This window comes from Physeter macrocephalus, chromosome 2 (assembly GCF_002837175.3).
Source record: "Physeter macrocephalus isolate SW-GA chromosome 2, ASM283717v5, whole genome shotgun sequence".
NCBI classification, from domain to species: domain Eukaryota; kingdom Metazoa; phylum Chordata; class Mammalia; order Artiodactyla; family Physeteridae; genus Physeter; species Physeter macrocephalus.
In genome coordinates, this window is record NC_041215.1 from 110,838,776 (window position 1) to 110,856,878 (window position 18,103).

At 42.0% G+C, this 18,103-nt stretch overlaps 1 protein-coding gene across 1 annotated transcript in view; it reads right to left on the reverse strand.

Moving 5' to 3' along the window:
* LOC114487363 (transcription initiation factor TFIID subunit 4-like) overlaps positions 1-18,103 on the reverse strand; it is a 314,300-nt gene that overhangs the window by 275,423 nt on the left and 20,774 nt on the right. The window lies entirely within an intron of this gene.

Consider the following 18,103-nt stretch of genomic DNA (forward strand, 5'->3'; position numbering starts at 1 on the left):
CCCTGGTGGCGCAGTGGTTGAGAGTCTGCCTGCCGATGCTAGGGGACACGGGTTCGTGCCCCGGACTCAGAAACCTTCCATAGTGGAGAGGGGCAAGGTAGGGATATGGGATTAAGAGATACAAACTACTATGGATAAAATATACAGCAACAAAAATATATTGTACAGCACAGGGAATGATAGCCATTATTTTATAATAACTTTTAATGAAGTATAATCTATAAAAATATTGAATCACTATGCTATGCACCTGAAACTAAAATAATATTGTAAATCAACTATAATTTTAAAAAAAGAAACCTTCCATAGAAAACCTTTTATTTCCATTTGATAGAATGGCAAGGCCTGCCTCTCCAGATCCTTCATAATCCAGGCCCACTACACCACTCAGCCTCATCTAATGCTATTCCTCCAAATATACTAGATACAGCACATCTGTGCCTTGGTCATGCACTTTCCCTCATTTCAAATGCCTTTCTTTTTCCCATCTATCCTCCCAATCTATCTGTCCCTTAAATGCTCATCACCACTTCCAGAAAAATGATTCCAAATGCAGTGACCAGTGACCATACCGTGTGAAATCATTTTCCCCCAAGCAGGACAGCATGTCATTCCAACCAGGAGGCTATCATTCCAAATAACTCACAAAGCCACTCACACTCCTACCTGTCACCGCTGTCTAAATGCTAAGCACTCACAGAAGGCCCAGAGCATAAACTTGTCTTCCCCATGCTTCGTGGAGCAATATGGATGCCCCCAGAAGCCCATAAATAAAAAATAACTTTGGTACAAGTTGAGTTTTCATCAGGACTAACAGCTATGAAATATTTAAAGGCTCTTTTGGGCTATTAACCCAAACCAATGTTGTGTGTTCAAAAGAGATAGGACCAAAAATATATGAACTAATTGACCAAAATATATTTTAGGGGAAGCAAAGTCTTACCCAAAGCAGGACTTCATAAAGCGCATGTGTCCTTCCGTGCTTCATGTCTTTTGTTTGCATGCCTTATTGAGGTGTGATTAGAAAGAAGAGACTGCACAACATTGATAAATCTCATGTCCTTTTAACCACAAAGCTTTATAAAGATCAGCATTTGTGTTAGGCTACTTAAAATTCTCTTATATTTTCAAACATGACAGTGTAATGATAAAATCAAGTTTGCCTACAGGGAGGTTTTCCACACCTATCAGTTACTAGAAATTCTCCTTAGTTGGGAAAAATGTGTTCTAGAAACTAGAAGAATTTCTTTTTCAATGAAAAATGATAACTTTGCATTTTTTAAACCAGGAAATTGTGGGCACTTATTTGCTTTTGGCTAGAAATAAAAGATTTTTTCTAAATTGGGCCCCTCATTAACTACAATCCCTCTATAGATAGCACTCAGTTCAGTAGAGTGTGTAGAGAGACAGAGGAGAACTTCTCTCCATGTTCTCAGAGACATTCAGAGAGATTAAGAGTGGGAGAGTGCATCAAACTGGTACCAAGCACCAGACCTTAGAAAACATTTACTTTTTATTGATTCCCTTATTCAACCAACATTTACTGAGCCCCTGATTTTTACTGGGCTGCATAGCCTTGCCCCAGCAGCAGTTTACAAAATATTTTGAGACATAAGATGCAAATGTTCAGCCCCTGCACTGACCCAGTAGGCAGCTACATCTATGGAGTGTAGGAAGCCAGCTACTGGGGAGTGAGAAGGAGGTGGTAGTGGTTGGGGGACCCTGTGTACTACATCCATGCTTCCCCTGCTCCACCATGATGGCCCAGTCTATATGGTTTGGTTTCTGACTAAGTTTCCTAGATTCTTAACTTCTCAATATTTTCTCCTTGAGAATATTCCTTCTGGAGCTGAAATATTTCCATGAATTCAAGCCTGCTTAGATGAGCCCTAACTGTCAATGGCAAGAGCTGGCTCTTATTTCCTGAGCTGCTGGCCAGTGCCCAGTTGTGAGTGGACTTGTCATCTAAACTTGCCTGACCATGAAGAATCACCTTGGGCACTTGTCAAAATGATAGATTCCTAGTCCCTGACCCCAGCCTATTTGAATCAGAAACTCTGGGGGAAGGGAGGCTTTCTAGATGAGGAAACTGAGGTTCAGAGAGGTGAAATTATAGACTCAAATCCACACATGTGAGTGCAGAGCCAGGAACAAACCCAGTTATGTTCAATCCAACCTTTTTTAGTGTTATGATTAGACATATGAGAGGGTATAGGGCCATAGTTGCTTCAGCCCCACCCCCTTTCTTCAATCACAGCCTCCTTATTCCATTTCCTGGAGTCATACACTTTCTCAGTTTCTTCAAGAATGTAATCCTGTGTCACAAATGCCAACACCCACGATAGATGGAAGGGTAGAGTGAATGACTGAAGCAGGCTATGGCAGTGCAGATATAGCATCCGTGGAAGGCAGGGATCCTACAGGAAATTAAGGTCCTTTCATGGCCAAGCTACTAACTACCGGTACTACTCAGCTCCTACCAGCTGTTTGCCAGTGAGAATGTAGGCCCAGCTTCACTGAAAAATCTAGATTTTTTAGGTAAAATCTCAAAATGTCACCCCCCATGATCATATTTACACTATATAACACTACATCTTAGAGACTTGAGAGAGAAAATCTGTGGCTGGCCTTGAAGAAGCAAGGTGCTATGATATGAACTGCCTGTGGAGAGGGCCACGTGGCAGGAGGCTGCAGGCAGCTTCTGGGAGCAGAGGGCTTCAGTCCTACAACCATAAGGAACTGAATCCTGCCAACAACCATGGGAGCTTCGAAGAAGATCCCAAGTTCCAGAAAGGAATGCAGCCCAGCCAGCATTTTGATTGCAGCTTTGTAACCTTGACCAGAGGACAAAGCTAAGCCATCCTTGGGCTCCTGACCTACAGAAACTGTGAGATAAAAAATAAATGTGTGCTGTTTTAAGCTACTAAAGTTGTGGTAATTTCTTATACAGCAATAGAAAACCAATACACCTTCCTAGGCCTCCCCTTCTCAGAGAGCCCTTCAAACTCCAGAGGTTCCCACTCTCCATCTATCATCTACATTTCCATCCCTAACTGCCCTGATCTCAGCTAGCTGTCAAGAGAGAAAGTAATCTGGCAAACTGATTTACCATTTATTATTTACCTACCCCTTTGCATTTTGTAAGAGAGGGCTTGGAGAGGTATGGCTAAATCAAATGTATGATTGATTCAAAATGATGGAATTTCAGAAAATGATGCAGAAAAGTAGAAGTAATTTGGTGCCTGGAGATTGTCCCAGCGGGCCTCAAGCCATACCATAGTGCTTACCTAGAAGAACACAATCAGCCCAGCCAAAAACACTCTAAACAATGGGACCGGGAGCCAGAAACTGCATTGCCGCTTACTAGAAAGATTAATTGGAGAAAGCTTTAGTTTTCTTCTCTGTCACATAGGGCTGAGACCTACCCTGCCTGCCTCAAAAGACTATCGTGAGGATCATGCCAGTTGGCATATGTGTGTGAGATAATAGAAAATATATTAGTCTCTGCCCCCAGTTACTGGCACAGAGCTCCTGAACCCCTTGTAATTTCCTGGGTGATAGGAGTTTGTTCTAATGAGGTGACTCTGGGTGGGCTCCTGGATGAGGGTTAGTCACTGGAAAGACCAAGCCATGATTAGAAGCTTGGAATTTTCAGCCCACCCCCCATTCTCTTGAGAAGAAAGAAGGGCTGGAAATGGAGTTAATAATTGATCATGCCTATGTGATGAAGCCTCCACAAAAATCCCAGTAGTATGGAGTTCAGAGAGCTTCCAGGTCGGTGACATACCCCAACTCCATGGGGTCAGAAGTTCCTGTGCTTGGGACCCTCTCAGACCTCGATCTATGTATCTTTTCTTCTGGCTGTCCATCTGTATCCTTTGTCATACCTTTTAATAAACTAGTAATTATAAGTGATTCCCTGAGTTCTGTGAGCAGCTCTAGCAAATCAATGGAACCGAAAGAAGGGGTTGTGGGAACCTCAGACTTACAGCCAAATCTGACAGAAGCTGTGGGTGAGCTGGGGACCTACTACTTGTGATTGGCATCTGAAGTGGGGGTGTGGAGTACAGTCTTGTGGGACTGAGCTCTTAACCTGTGGGATCTGATACTGTCTCCAGGTAGCTAGTATCAGAATTGAGTTACATTGTAGAACACCCAGGTGGTATCAGAGAAATCCTTGGTGGGGAGAAAAAACCCACACATCTGGTGACCAGAAGTGTCAGAAGTGTTGTGAATGTGATAGCCTTATGAGAGTAAAGGAAAAACGCAGGGAGGGAAAGACTGGGTTTTTCTACTTAATGTGAAAGCACTCTGTAAGTAAAAAATATATTCACAAAAACAGGTTGAAGTGATGAAGCAATCACAGATAATTTTAGCCAAAAATATTCCAGCGCACACATTGTGATTTCAGGCCTGCAGCTTCAGTACTGATCTTGCCCATGTCTGCTGTCAGGCTTCCGTTTCCTTGCCACCTCTTGGTTTCAGCCAGAGGCTGACGTTCACTTCTCCCAGCTCACATGCTGCTGACAAGCGCCGGGGAGGGACTGAGATGACGGTCCTCTCACATCCCAGCATATGATTAACATGGGAGGAAGAGGCCTCCAGGAAGGTCACACAGATGTCTGGGGAGTCCCCTGCCACCAGAGCAAAAATAGCCCCATCAAACTCCCCAGGCTCCAAAAACAAAATCACCCCTAGTGAGATTGAGACTGCTGAGTCCTTCAAACCCATGCAGTCAAGCCCCTGAGAGTTCTAGAACTTTGTCTCATCCAGCAGGGCTCCACTGTGTCCAAATCCATGTTTCAAGTGGCAGGAGCAAGCAACCACTTTCTTCTGATGTCTATATGGCTTAGAGTGAAACCTACACCAGGCAGAGTTTTATTAGACTTAAATGGACTAGAAAAAGAGTGAGGAGAAAAGGAAGAAGATGATTTATCCTTCTTATAGTCAAACAAACGTAGAAAAACACATGAGAAGAAATAACAGCTTCCCATTTTAAGGCCAGGGGTTGAAGTCAAGGATCACATGACTGATTGGAAGAGTGAAAAAACTCTCATTCTGGAACTAAACTAAATTATTAAATTATCGAAATTAATTTTAAAAATAATAATAAAAGAGCCATAACAATACCAAACATTTACTACATTTACCTTGTGCCTGGCACTGTGCTAAATATTTTCCAGGTACTCTCACTCAATCATCACAATGACCCTGAAGGAAAGGTACAATTCCTGTTCCAACTTAACAGATGAAGAAACCAAGGCTTGGTGAAGTTAAGTAATTTATACAAGGCCCTGCAACTAGCAAATGATAGAGCTAGTTCTTGAAGCCAGCTTTGTCGGCCTCCAAAGCCTGTGCTCTTAATCATTATGCCATCTTGCCCCCCGAGAACGGATATGCACAACTGTGTCCCCACTCCCCAGAAGGGCCAAGAATGCTGACTACAAATGTGCACCCCTACAGCCTCGTGGTACTCCCTCCTCCCACACTTGCTCCTCCAAGAACCTCACCAAACACGCCTGAAGACGGGATTCTCTCCCCAAACCTCAAAATGACCCTCCCCTCTTCAGAAAAAGAGATAATACGCCCCCCACAAGAGCTGTTAATCTTAACATTAACATCAACTTCACTGGTACTTTTTCTTCTCTAGAAATAAAATATTAATTTTATCAATATTTTAAATTTGTAAACAATAGAGAATGTGAAGCTAATATGTTTACAGTAGCACTGAAGAAAAAAGCATGGGTTAAAAATTATCGAATGTTTGCAACCTGAAATTAATATTCAGTGCATTGGGAGAATGTAAAGCTTAGACAGAAATGAGAGTGAAAGCAATAATTAGAGCAACCGTAGCCTCTTTGCGGCAGAGGAGATAATCATTTAGATGGCCACATGGAAGCCAAGAAAGGTCAATGCTAGCTTCAATGCTGCATTCTCAGAGCCGCTCTTCCACAAAGCAGACCTAGTCTTTCATGCTATGGAGAGTTGCATGGAAGACAGTTTGGAGGTATATGTAATTATAAAGAAGGAGGGGAGGAAGGAAAATCAGAAGGGTGGAATAAGGGGAGGAGGAAGAAAGAAGAAAAAAGAAGAAAACAAAAACGTGGACTCGGAGTTAAACCCAACGTGGGCAAATAAAATTAGTACAACAACAACAAAAAGGTTTTCAAGTTTCCAGATATAAAACCTCATGAAATCTAGATATTAAAAAATACAAAATAGGGAATGCCCTGGTTGCCTAGTGGTTAGGATTCCAGGCTTTCACTGCCGTGGCCAGGCTTCAATCCCTGGTTGGGGATCTGAGATCCTGCAAACCGTGCAGTGCTGACAAAACAAAACAAAACAAAAAATATTGGTTATTTTTATATATTGGAATTCTTGGTATCAGAACTTGGCCTGAGTTCAGGAAATAGCATTGTTTAAGGCCACAGGAAGGAGTGGAAGAGCATGGTAACAGAGAATATTATTTTGGATGATACCTGTCCTATATAGGTAAACTAAATCAATTTTTGGTTTTCATAATAATAGCTGTTATTCACTGAGTGCCTTGTGTACCCAGCTCTGTGCTAAACACTGTTTGTAATACTCTATTTGATTTAATCTTCCCAGCAGGCCTACCAGATAACTATAATTACCCTCATTTGTACATGAGAAAACTGAAAATGAGAGAGGGTAAGTTGCTCAAAGATACACTGGAAGTAAGAGGCAGAGCTGCTCATCAGTGCCAGCTCCATGTGACTAGACTACTCTCAAACCTGTTCCATCATAAGCATCATCATCATCACCAAAAGCAACACTTATTGAGCAATTTACATATACCATTTTTAATCCCCACCTCAACTACTGTTATTCCCATTTTACAGGAGGAGAAACTGAGGCTCAAAGAGGTTAAATAATACCCGAGGCCACCTAGCTAGTAAGGTGGTGAAACTGGGATAGGAACTCAGACAAGCTGACTCTGTATATTAAACCAGTGTGTGCTTCAATGTTCTGTGCATTTCAGAAATATGACTAACAATTTAAAACATTCCTGTACAAATAATACAGAACTAGTGCTACAATAAATGTTAATAAGTGGCTTGCTCTACTGCACTCTGAATGTGAGAATTAGCATCAAAATCAAGTCAAATTCAGTTACAGGTAATTTAATGCAGAGACCTGTTGGCTGTGTATTATTTTCATTTTTCTTATTTTGATGGAAATATGCTGTAATAAATTAATTGTAATAAATCACATTAATAGTTTATTGAGTTAGAAATAAAAGAGTTGATGCTTAATCTACTATCTTTCTAAAGCAACAGTGAATTAGCAAATTAAGAAAAATATTCTAAATAGAAAACACTAAAGGAGGTGCCTGGAAACCGTTTTCTTCTACAGGATTTGAGGCATACTAGACCTGGTCTATTAGGTCTTGGAAACTAATTGGGACTTCAGGTATATTTGTCTGGCAATAAACAGGAAAAATGAACTTTGAAGAGTTCAGCTAATCTGTCCTTTTCCACTCTCTTCCTACACTTTAACTTTCACAGTAAATTGGTTAAGTTATAGGTATCTAACAACTGAGAGGTACTCTACAAAAACACATTTTATAAAACATGAATTTGACAGGATAAGATAGACTATGTTACATTAAAACATGAGCCAGTGACTTAACTCAAGAAAGTTTAATTTCTTGCTCACACAGGGTGCTATGTCAATTAGGCAACTCCCCAGAGCATCTGTCCTTCATCTGGGGACTCAGTAATCTAGGCTGCTTCCACTGAAAGGTTTTGCTATGTCAGGACATGGCCTTCAAGATCACAGCAGCAGAGAAAGAGGAAGAGAGGGAAGCTGAAGGATCATACACAAGCTCTTAAATGCTTTGGTTGAGAAATGGTACATGTCGCTCCACTTACAGTTCAGTGGCCATTCTGCTTAAAGGCTCATGACCAAGAGGGCCTGGAAAAGTAGCAAGTACATGCATAGTTGGTAGGTAATAAATGTCTCTGATATAGAGCATTATATACATGTTTTCTTAATACTTCTACTACCACTACTATTAATACTAATACTACAACTAATAATAATACCATATGTTTGTCACGGCTAAAGTTTGTGTTATTCATTTTTTTCAAGGAACAAACTTTTAGTTTTTGTTTTTGTGGTACGCGGGCCTCTCACTGTTGTGGCCTCTCCCGTTACGGAGCACAGGCTCCGGACGCGCAGGCTCAGCGGCCATGGCTCACGGGCCCAGCCGCTCCGCGGCATGTGGGATCTTCCCGGACCGGGGCACGAACCCGCGTCCCCTGCATCGGCAGGCGGACTCTCAACCACTGCGCCACCAGGGAAGCCCAAACTTTTAGTTTTATTAATCAATTCCACTAAGGTTATTTTGCTTCATTAATTTTGTTTTTATCTTTAACCTGATGTGAATATTTCTACTCTTTAGGATTTTTTATCTTCTTGAGCTGGGTATTTTACTTTCAATCTTTTTTATTTTCTAACAAAAGCTTAAGGCTATAAATTTCCCTCTGGCTACTTTTTATAATTTTGGTACGTACTACTTTCTTTTTTTTTTTTTTGGCTGCATTGGGTCTTCATTGCTGTGCACGGGCTTTCTCTAGTTGTGGCAAGCAGGGGCTACTCTTTGTCTCTTCGTTGCAGTGCACGGGCTTCTCATTGTGGTGGCTTCTCTTGTTGCGGAGTACAGGCTCTAGGCACGTGGGCTTCAGTAGTTGCAACACATGGGCTCAGTAGTTGCGGCACACGGGCCCTAGAGAGTGCAGGCTTCAGTAGTTGCCACACGTGGGCTCAGTAGTTGCAGTGCATGGGCTCTCAGGCACACGGGCTTCAGTAGTTGCAGCACAGTAGTTGCAGCACTCGGGCTCCCGTAGTTGTGGCGCACGGGCTCAGGAGCTGTGGTGCATGGGCTTAGTTGCTCCGCGGCATGTGGGATCTTCCCGGAACAGGGATCAAACGCATGTCCCCTGCATTGGCAGGCAGATTCCTAACCACCGTGTCACCAGGGAAGTCCCGATACATATTACTTTCATTATGGTTTCATTCTGAATATTTTGTAATTTTACTCTGAATCCCTTTTCACCCAGAAAATTAACTATTTAGGAATGTGCTTTGTTAATTTCCAAATGTATAGATTTTGAGTAGCTCTTTTATTGTTATTGTTAATTTCTACTTGTATTACATTGTAACCAACTAATGGTACCACCTGTATATCAAATGTTTAACTTGTTGAAATTTCTTTGGCCTGTTTTTTTACTATATTTTTCTCATTTTCTAAAACAAGGTAAAGAATTACCTAGGGAGTTTTTACAAAATAACCTATAGCTAAATGTTTCTCCAGACTACTGAGTCAGGATCTCCAGGGGCAGGTCCAGGCATTGTATTTTTACCTGCCCATTCATACCCACCACAGCAATGTCTCTCACTCACACCACTGGTTGAAAACCTCTACTCCAACTATCCTATAGATTTGGAGTTTGAGGAATTGGTAGATTGGGGAAAGACTGCAGGAGGTGCAGATTAGGTGGTAGTAGAGATGAAGAATTCTGCTTGGTCATATTAAGTAACTGTATCTTTTTCATCTTTGTATCTCACTTATCTTTATATGCGCAATACGTGGCACAGAGAAGGCACTAATAAATGTAGATGATTAGATGAATAGGAGTTACCTATGCAACTATGAGCATCATATAATAATAGCTAAAATCTGTATAACAGAAATAAAACACTATTTCATGTCCTGAAATATCAATGGCTTGTTAGAAGGTGTGACATTTATACTACTTTTGCATCTTCTCCATATGTACAATGTTGAGCATATAATAAACAATTCATAAATACATCTTAAATGTAATTTATGAGCATGTGTATTAGTTTCATATTGCCACTGGAGCAAATTACCACAGACTTACCTAAAACAACAGAAATTTATTAGAGTTCTAGAAGTCAGAAGTTCAAAATGGGTCTCACTGGGCTAACCAAGGTTTTGGAAGGGCTGCATTCCTTTCTGGAGGCTCTAGGAGAGAATCCATTTTCTTGCCTTTTCCAGCTTCTAGAGGCTGCCACCTTCCTTAGCTTGTGACTCCCTTCCATTTTCAAAGCCATCAACGGCAGGTCTTTCTCACAATGCCATTTCTCTTTTTCTAATTTTTTTGCCTCTGCCTTGCCCATTTAAGGATTCTTGTGATTACTTTTGGCCTACCAGATAATCCAGGATAATCTCCTTAGTTTAAAGTCAGCTGATTAGCAACTTTAATTCCACCTACAACCTTAATTCCCCTTGCCATGTAACATAACATATTCATGGGTTCTGTGAATTCAGACATGGACTTCTTTTGGTGCGGGGGCAAGGGGGGGCATTATTCTCTCTAACAAAGCATGTAAGACCCAAAAAACAGAAAAAGGAAGAATAGAGGAAGAAATGACAAGGAATAAACAAAATGGAGTGGTAACATTAAGAACAGTAATAAGATTACAAATATATAAGAATTAGTGCATTAAACGACAAGAATCTGGAACAAAGCAAAAAAAAAATCTCTATTCAATACTATTAGTTAATTCCAAGCACACACACACACACACACACACACACACACACACACACACAGAGTAATGGCTTGGTTGGCTGATGCCACAGCTAGGATATTACTGTTTACTAATTACACAAACTAAATAAGAAATAAATGACATGTTTGCTAGTTATTTAACTTTTGTAGAAAAAGTTCCCAAATGTCTTTTTTCCTGGTAAAGGATTCTTTTCTTGCCCCCTCCATTCCAGCTGACCTCTAACATTTCTGGAAAAGTTCTAGGAGGATGGATAAAACTCTTTTAATATTTTCCTACCCAGCTTAATCTGTCACAGTGCCAGGATGGATGGTGACCGACTGTGCAAGTGCACTCTGGAGACAGAGCACCGCTGGCCTGAATTAGAGGCAAAGGCTGGTCCACATCGCCCCCTTGTGCAGAGAGGTGGAGAAATCATTTCCTCTGGCTGCCCAATTGGTTTGCTGGAAGAATTTCTTGGCTAAAACGCCATGGAAAATGGTTGTTTGGAGAGTGAAATTCCCCCAGAGGTTTTATTTTATTTTTTTTTAACATCTTTATTGGAGTATAATTGCTTTACAATGCTTTACAATTGCTTTACAATTTACAATACATATACATATATCCCCATATCTCTTCCCTCTTGCGTCTCCCTCCCTCCCACCCTCCCTATCCCACCCTTCTAGGTAGTCACAAAGAACTGAGCTGATCACCCTGTGCTATGTGGCTGCTTCCCACTAGCTATCTAGTTTACATTTGGTAGTGTATATATGTCCATGCCACTCTCTCACTTCGTCCCAGATTACCCTTCCCCCTCCCCATGTCCTCAAGTCCATTCTCTACGTCTGAGAGCTGCAATGAACATTGTGGCACATGACTCTTTTTGAATTATGGTTTTCTCAGGGTATATGCCCAGTAGTGGGATTGCTGGGTCGTATGGTAGTTCTATTTTTAGTTTTTTGAGGAAACTCCATACTGTTCTCCACAGTGGCTGTATCAATTTACATTCCCACCAACAGTGCAAGAGGGTTCCCTTTTCTCCACACCCTCTCCCCAGAGGTTTTAGAATCAACTTTTTTTCATCATTTTAAACCTTATTGGGAAATCTCTCTAAAATATATTACACGTAAAGAATAATCATACTGAGTCAATACTGCATGAAAGAATATAACAGCATAAAATAAATTATTCATTCCCTTGCCTTGTAAAGAGCACTCTGAATGCAATTTTAACAATTCTTTTTGGCTATGAACCTCAGTCCATTTACTGTCCCACAGAGTAGAACACAATATTCTTTTGCATGTTTATGACATTTTTTAAAGGTTTTTTTTCCTTATTGTTACTTTTTTTTGCCTCCTCTGTTGCTTGTCAGTGGTCACTTTTTGATTTCGAGTTTGTCAGTGTGGCTTCCTTAGCAGCTTCCTTCCCTTTCTTGTTTGCTGTGGAAATAGTAACTAGGATACCACACTGGTTAGAATTGTAAGTAAAAGGAGGTTAAATAGGCTCCCAGTAAAGCCCTCTCTTACAAGTGAAATGTGTGAGATTTAAGACAAAACCAGAGTGACACTACACACAGCACTGCCCATTCCATTGGATTTTGTGACTGTCTGACATCTATTTGGCTACTTAGAAGCTACTTTTACCTCTTTTCTATTTTTATTCTGAATAGGTTAGTCTGAAATAGTTGTGTTTTGGCAAGATGAAATATTGCTATATTTTTCAAGGTGCCAAAACCTTGAAATGGGATAAAATTTCCTCAGTCCTGGGATTGGAAAAAAGAAAAAAAAAAAACAGAAAAGCCATGCCCCTTTCAGTGCTTATGGCAACTTGATAAAAAAGCAGGGCTGCAACTTAAATGTGCATTAATGGGAGAAAATGCAAAGGGTAGCTCATCTGTATAGCAAAATACTATGAGCTATGAACTGTGTATACCACACACACATACACTGATTGGAAAATATGCTCGTTGATGTATTGTTTAGTTTCTACACCAATAGAAAAATGCTTCTCTCTTTGGTCCCCCAGTCCTGAGACATATTTCATAAGGCCAGCAGGATCTAGCACTAGTTCACTCACAGCATTGTCCCACTCAGTAATGCATCCTTACATTAGCTGGCCCTCCTTCCCTGCTTCACTCCCCCAGTCCTTACTCCTGCTCCCTGCAAAATCATCGCCCAAGTCACTGCACACAGCCTTTGTCTCTCAGGCTTTGCTTTTGAGAGAAGTCAGGTTAAAAAAAAAGACATTGTCAAGGGAAAAAAATGATGCATTGAGCTGCTGCACCCATTTTGCAACCATGAGGGGAAGGCCAAGAGAATGCGAGAAACTGACCCAGAACCATGGCACCATTGGGCTACAGAACCATCTAACTCTAGACATCTTGTTCCATGAAAAGAATAAGCCCCTATTAAGTTGCTGATAGTTCGGTTTTCTGTTATTTGCAGCCAAAGTACTTCTTGGGAGTATTTTACTTTGAGGTGAAGGCAGACGGATAAGCTCTCTGTGTGGAGAAGCCAGGGGAGGTTGGTACTGAGAGCTCCAGCTAGTAGAGAATTCTGGTCTGAGAGAAGCAGAGACAAAGACAGAGGGAGTGTGTCCTGTGGTTTAGAGTCTTCTGCCAGTGAATTCCTCTTTTTGCCTAAAATATTTGATGTAGAGTTTCTATCACTTGCAAGCAAAAGTCCTGCCCAATTTAAGTGTGAGCTTACTCTTGTTTTACAAAAGATGTAGGTACGTGTGTATGAGTGTATGTACATCTAAGCATGGAAAAATATGAATGCATGTACTGAATGGCTACTAGCAATTATTTCTGGGGAGAACTGGAATAGAGGGGAGTAAGAAGGACATATGTATCATTTTTACTTTATAAACTTATTAATGTTTAAACTTGTTATAACCAGCTTGTATCATTTTTGTACTTTTAAAAGACTAAAAACTGCAGAAACTCTGAGATAATGTGTGTGTTGTCTGATGCTGTTGAGTTTGAGGTGTGTGGCAGTTGAAAACTAATACACGAGTCATCACAAACCTGAGAACCACTGCTTACAAACCACCCAACAAACCTCAGTCAGACAACCACAAGTCCCAAGGCCCGAATAAAAGCAGTAATAAGTGCTGAGTGAAGAACTAATGCTGGGAAGTTGTATCCAGTCGGCCTGTGACCATGGCCCCTAGCATCCCAAACATATAGTTTCCATTATTTTTCCTAAAATCCAACCCAATAAGCCCACAATCTAAGTTACAAACAAACAAACATAAAGGTGTGCTTGCTATGCAAATGCAGCTTCAAAGCAAGCTCATCCATTTGCCCTGCCCAATGCATTTCTAGACAGAAATATCTAGAGCAGCCACAGCTTCAAGAGTCAATGTAAATAGCCTGGAGCGCTAAGGAAGATGGGAAGTATGCTGGGTCAACCTAAGCACACAGGCTGATGGGATGGAGCCAGGACCAGAGGGGACGGGGTCGTGGGAAAGGGATACAGCTGGCTCAGCCACTTGGTAGATGGACCAAAGCAGAAAAGCACAGGGACACGACATTCTCAGAATGGAGATGGTGTCAGCAAGTGGAGCACTGTCAGCAAAGAGAAACGCAGGTGAATGATGCCAACAGGCCCCCGAGGATGCCAGGAGCAGAACACAGGGACAGGACCAGCAAGATCCTGTGTAGGCTGGGGGGTTGGGAGGCAGCAGCTGATGACAGATGAGACCTGGAATTCCAGGGAGGGATACTGAGGCAGAAATTCAGGGATATGAATAGTAAGAGCTACATATGCATACATACTGCATGCTAAGTGCTTTAAACTCTTATTTCACTTAATTCTTCCAAATACCTTGTGAAGGAGAACTTTTACCATCTCCATTTTTGAGATGAAGAAATTAAGGTTGACAGAAGATTTGTGATTTGCTCAAAGTTGCCCAGCTAGTGTATTAGTCAGCTTGGGCTGTTGTAACAACACCACAGACTGGGTGATGTAAAGAACAGAAATTTATTTTCTCAGCCTTCTGGAGTCTCAAAGTCCAAGATCAAGGTGCTGGTAAGGTTGATTTCTGGTGAAGCTTCTTCTCCTGGCTTGCAGATTGTTGCCTTCCTGCTGTGTCCTCACATGGCCTTTAATTCGGTACACACGCAGAGAGAGAGATCTCTGGTATATCTTCCTCATCTTATGAAGACACAGTCCTATCAGGTGAGGGCCCCACCCTATGACTTCATTTAACCTTAATTACCTTCTTAGAGGTCCCATCTCCAAACACAGTCACACTGAGAGTTAGGGCTTCAACAGTGAATTTGGGTGTGGGGGGAGAGTGGGGGAAGGACACAATTCAGTCCATAAGAGCTAGTTAGTAGCAAATACAGACAGTATGGCTCCAGAGCCTAATACTCTTTCTGTATTTTTATATTTTATTGAGGTATAACTTAAAGATTATAATAGTTCAATGAGTTTTGAAAAAATGCATACATTCATATGCCCCACATTCCTAACAAGAACTCTACTGTACATCTTAACCATTACACTCTACCAGACTATTTTATGACAGGAGGTGTTGCTACTGGTAGATTTCATGGCAGCCAGGAGTCATCCCTGGCACTGCAGACACAAGGTCCACACGCAGCAAGACTTGATTCTGAACTCCCTTCCACACACATCCACATGGGACTCCCTGCCTGGGCTAGCCCTCACCCTCTGCTGCTCTGCTCTGGATTCCAGGAGACTGACCCTTGGTGAGCCATGTTTCCCAGGGTATTTCTCCCCCTCCCTCTCTGTATAGGGCAGTGTCTCTGGCATCTCCTCTGTGGCTCCAACTCCCACCAGACAGTCCCACAGTGGTTTTCTACCAGATGACCCTCGTGCCTCCTGCACTTTGGTAAAAAAGCACTTCTTCCCTGTTGAGTTCCAGTTCAGAAGTATCAGTGGCTTCCTGCTGTTGCTATTCTTTGAGTTATCTCACCATCCATTGTTCGACTTCTCATCTCATCAGCTCTTCCATCTCCTGTATAAACAGTTACCTGCATTACATTCCCCCAATTCAAATACTCAGCATGGTTTCTCTTTTCCTGGTAACACTTTTATAGTACACTGCTATAGTTCCTACTTGTCAGGACTGGCTCAGAAACTGGGGCAGTTCTAGGCATTGGATGGAGCCCATGCACAGAGGCTGGAAGGTGGAGGACTCATCAGCAGAGATTTCTCCAAGAGGATACCAGAGATTGTATTTTTGTTCTCTACTTATTGACATCTTGTTGGTCTATCTTGTTAGCAAATTAGCACTTCCCTCCAATACATTTCTTAACCATGGCTCACTTGTTTTTCAGGTGGACCTTTGCAAGCTGTCAAGACTGGAGATGCTTTTATCACATGGTTCCTCAGCTACTGTCATGACACTAAGCTACTAATTGGATGTGTCAAACTGTCACATATTTTCCCAAAAAAATAGTGCTTGTCTCTATGAAGTGGTTGGGGAGAAAACAGTGACTTCGGAGTGCAAAATGGGATACTACAACATCGAGAAGCCTTCATCAGCCTGTGGGTATCCCCTGGGATCCTGCCAACCAGCTGGGGTGTGGGGAAGGAGGCCTTTGCAGAGGCTTAAGAGAGGCAAAATGCCTGGTCAGCTCTAGTTCCAGTTTACAACAGGCTCTGGCTAACTGTAAAATCCATACTGAGTAGATCCCCAGGACTACCGCAGAAGGACCCCCATCTCTAGTTTGGCTGACAGACTAAGTCTTGGCTTTCAAGAGCCTTTGGCTTTAGGAGGGAAAACCAGGAGGCAGACTGCACCCACTGGCTCACTTCCCTGAATCCAGGGACTTCTCCAGAGCTGCAATAGCTCTGAGTCACGTCTCCTTTCCTCAGCTCACACCACCTCACTGGCAGGCTGATGGCCTGCACTGATGGCAGGAGTAGAAGCCCCGCTGTCAGGGGGTGAAAGGCAACCAGACAGTTCCCACTTCTCCTTCACTCTCTCTACGTGATAAATCACTTCAGCCAGAAGCGTCGCAAAAGGACCTGGCAGCTAATGGGAGAAATGTAACCCAAAAAAAGAAGAAAAGGAAGAAGGAATCCTGTTAGTCACAGAGCTTTTCATCTGAACCACAGAACAGGCTCTTGCTTTCTGTGGGAATAATAAAATCACAGTCCCGCACTATATTAGCTCCTCAAACAAAAGCAGCTCCCTAGAATGTAACTCATCAGGGCTTCTGAGCTGGATTTAGTTTTCACTGGGTAAAGGCATAGGTTAAAATGAAAGACCCTTAAGAAAATCAGAGGTAAATAAGCTTGCTATCCAAACAGGGAAAACACAGGCTGCAGGGCAGCTCCGCCCTGCGGTCAATTCAACACCTGGCAAACAAACAGCATGGTCTCCGCCCAAGCTGGACTTTTCCCACAGTGGACTGGCAGCTTCAGAGGTCCAACAGAATGCCAGGGCTGTCTCTCCGACATGGGAAAATAGGGTGAGAAGGAAGGGCTGGAACAGATACCTCGTTCCGAAGGAAAAGCACAACAGCTAAAAGCTATTATAAGAGAAGGACCTCAGAGCAGGCGGCTGGAGTTATTTTCAGGGTAAAGAAATATTCTTTGTGGAGAAGTGTTTAGGGAAAAAACACAAATACTGCATGAACATCACATTATAGGAACAAAATGTTCTCTCTAAAATAAAGAGCTGGTATGGAATCAGTTGCTTTAACATCACATAAGCCCAGTGCATGCCCCCTCAGCAGCAGGCGTGTGGCTCAGTACACCCCATCTTACCATTCTTCATCCTTCCCTTCCCCATGTCACCTCGCTCCTGCTTCAGCAACCCCTTCCTCCAAAGGCATCCAGGACTCTCAGAATTCTCTGAGAAGAGTGTTCCTCTAAATTATTCATAGTACAGTGCTACTGACTTCCTATCCTCCCCTTCCCAGAAGTATCTGCTATGTAAGAATCCAGTGAAAATGAGCAATGCTTCGAACAAATAATGAATCACTCCTTGGAAAATTTCAGGAACTTGTAGAGATTTCACAGGGGGAGGAATGTCTCTCACCCATATCCTAAATGATACTATGTATAAATATACTATAAACTTGACCTCTTTTAGAGTATGAATTCCTGTTATATGGGTATGAGAACATTATTTTTAAGATACTGACTTTCAAAAGTTGAGATCACTACTTTCAGTCAAAATAGCCATGGACCCAGCAATCCCACTACTGGGCATATACCCAGAGAAAACCATAATTCAAAAAGACACAGGCACCCCAATGTTCATTGCAGCACTATTTACGATAGCCAGGTCATGGAAGCAACCTAAATGCCCATCGACAGACGAATGGATAAAGAAGATGTGGTACATACATACAATGGAATAGTACTCAGCCATTAAAAGGAACGAAATTGGGTCATTTGTAGAGACGTGGATGGACCTAGAGACTGTCATACAGAGTGAAGTAAGTCAGAAAGAGAAAAACAAATATCGTATATTAACGCATATATGTGGAACCTAGAAAAATGGTACAGATGAACCAGTTTGCAGGGCAGAAACAGAGACACAGATGTAGAGCACAAATATATGGATACCAAGG